The sequence below is a fragment of the Callithrix jacchus genome, chromosome 9 (genome assembly GCF_049354715.1).
Source record: "Callithrix jacchus isolate 240 chromosome 9, calJac240_pri, whole genome shotgun sequence".
Taxonomy (NCBI): Eukaryota; Metazoa; Chordata; class Mammalia; order Primates; family Cebidae; genus Callithrix; species Callithrix jacchus.
The window spans coordinates 62,850,101-62,853,090 of record NC_133510.1 but is presented as its reverse complement, the minus strand read 5'-3'; the positions used below and the strand labels follow the sequence as shown (position 1 = coordinate 62,853,090).

Here is a 2,990-nt window from a genome sequence, read left to right as displayed (position 1 = left end):
AGTACCAAAACATATACAGACCAATGGAACAGAATAGAGTCCTCAGAAATAATAGGACACATCTACAACCATCTAATCTTCGACAAACATAACAAAAACAAACAATGGGAAAGCATTCCCTATTTAATAAATGGTGCTGGGAAAACTGGCTAGCCATAAACAGAAAACAGAAACTGGACCTCTGCCTTACACCTTATACAAAAATTAACTAAAGATGGATTAAAGACTTAAATGTAAAACCTAAAACCATAAAAACCCTAAAGAATACCTAGGCAGGCCGGGCGCGGTGGCTCAAGCCTGTAATCCCAGCACTTTGGGAGGCCGAGGTGGGTGGATCACGAGGTCAAGAGATTGAGACCGGGGTTCTGACAAGATGGCCGGGCTGCCCCGCAGGATCATCAAGGAAACCCAGCGTTTGCTGGCAGAACCAGTTCCTGGCATCAAAGCAGAACCAGATGAGAGCAATGCCCGTTATTTTCATGTGGTCATTGCTGGCCCTCAGGATTCCCCCTTTGAGGGAGGGACTTTTAAACTTGAACTATTCCTTCCAGAAGAATACCCAATGGCAGCCCCTAAAGTGTGTTTTATGACCAAAATTTATCAACCTAATGTAGACAAGTTGGGAAGAATATGTTTAGATATTTTGAAAGATAAGTGGTCCCCAGCACTGCAGATCCGCACAGTTCTGCTATCGATCCAGGCCTTGTTAAGTGCTCCTAATCCAGATGATCCATTAGCAAATGATGTAGTGGAGCAGTGGAAGACCAACGAAGCCCAAGCCATAGAAACAGCTAGAGCATGGACTAGGCTATATGCCATGAATAATATTTAAACTGATCAGATCATCAAGTGTGCATCACTTCTGTTCTACTAAGACGTCTTCCTTTTTGTTTGCATTTAATGGACACAGTCTTAGAAACATTACAGAATAAAAAAGCCCAGACATCTTCAGTCCTTTGGTGATTAAATGCACATTAGCAAATCTATGTCTTGTCCTGATTCACTGTCGTAAAGCATGAGCAGAGGCTAGAAGTATCATCTGGATTGTTGTGAAAGGTTTAAAAGCAGCGGCCCCTTCCTGCTTTTACTCATTTCCCCCATCCTGGTTTAAGTATAAAGCACTGTGAATGAAGGTAATTGTCAGGTTAGCTGCAGGGGTGTGGGTGTTTTTCTTTATTTTTTTGAGGGGGGAGATAATTTTATTTTAATTTTATGGGCTCCTTTTATGGTGATCTAATTGCATTGGTTAAAAGCAGCTAACCAGTTATTTAGAATATGCTCTCTAGCCAAGTCTAACTTTATTTAGACGCTGTAGATCGACAAGCTTGATTGTTTGAACCAAAATGGGAACATTAAACAAACATCACAGCCCTCACTAATAACATTGTGACTTTGCTGTCAAGTATAGATTCCCCCTTTCAAAAAAAGCTTGTGACCATTTTGTATGGCTTGTCTGGAAACTTCTATAAATCTTATGTTTTAGTAAAATATTTTTTGTTATTCTACTTTGCCTTTGTACAGTTTATTTTACTGTGTTTATTTCATTTTCCCAATGTGACAATCGTATTTTAAAATTAAAACTGATGGAGCATTAAAAGAAAAAAAGAGATTGAGACCATCCTGGTCAACATGGTGAAACCCCATCTCTACTAAAAATACAAAAAAAAAAAAAAATTAGCTAAGCATGGTGGCGCATGTCTGTAATCCCAGCTACTCAGGAGGCTGAGGCAGGAGAATTGCCTGAACCCAGGAGGTGGAGGTTGTGGTGAGCTGAGATCACGCCATTGCACTCCAGCCTGGGTAACAAGAGCGAAACTCCGTCTCAAAAAAAAAAAAAAAAAAAAAAAAAAAAGAATACCTAGGCAATACCGATCAGGACATAGGCATGGGTAAAGACTTCATAACTAAAATACCAAAAGCAATTACAACAAAAGTCAAAATTGACAAATGGGATCTAATTAAAGTAAAGAGGTTCTGCACAGCAAAATAAACTATCATCAGAGTGAACAGGAAACCTACAGAATGGGAGAAAATTTTTGCAATCTATCCATCTAACAAAGGGCTAATATTCAGAATCTACAAGGAACTTAAACAAATTGACAAGAAAAAAACAACCCCATCAAAGACTGGGTGATGGATATGAACAGACACATCTCAAGCGAAGACATTTATGTGGCCAACAAACATATTAAAAAAAGCTCATCATCACTGGTCATTAGAGAAATGCAAATGAAAATCACAGTGAGATACCATCCCATGCCAGTTAGAATGGCAATCATTAAAAAGTCAGGAAACAACAGATATTGGAGAAAATGTAGAGAAATAGGAACGCTTTTACACTGTTGGTGGGAGTGTAAATTAGTTCAACCATTGTGGAAGACAGTGTGGAGATTCCTCAGGGATCTAGAAATAGAAATACCATTTGACCCAGCAATCCCATTATTGAGTATATACCTAAAGGATTATAAATGGTTCTACTATAAAGACATATGCACACATATGTTAATTGCTGCACTGTTTACAATAGTAAAGACTTGGAACCAACCCAAATGCCTGTCAATGATAGACTGGATAAAGAAAATGTGGCACATACACACCACAGAATACTATGCAGCCATAAAAGAGAATGAGTTCAGGCCAGGTGCAGTGGCTCATGCCTGTAATCTCAGCACTTTGCGAGGCCGAGGTGGGTGGATCACAAGGTTAGGAGTTTGAGATCAGTCTGGCCAGCATGGTGAAACCCCGTCTCTACTAAAAATACAAAAAATTAGCTGGGTGAAGTGGTGTGCACTTGTAATACCAGCTACTCTGGAGGCTGAGATAGAAGAATCGCTTGAACTGGGAGGCAGAAGTTGCAGTGAGCCGAGATCGCGCCATTGCACTCCAGCCTGGGCAACAGTGCAAGACTCCATCTCGGAGGCTGGGGGGAAGGAATGAGTTTATGTCCTTTGCAGGGACATGGATGAAGCTGGAAATCATCATCCTCAGCA

At 40.3% G+C, this 2,990-nt stretch overlaps 1 pseudogene; it reads left to right on the top strand.

Moving 5' to 3' along the window:
- The first annotated feature begins 359 nt into the window (after positions 1 to 359).
- Positions 360 to 958, top strand: LOC100387756 (ubiquitin-conjugating enzyme E2 N pseudogene; annotated as a pseudogene).
- The last annotated feature ends 2,032 nt before the right edge of the window (positions 959 to 2,990 follow it).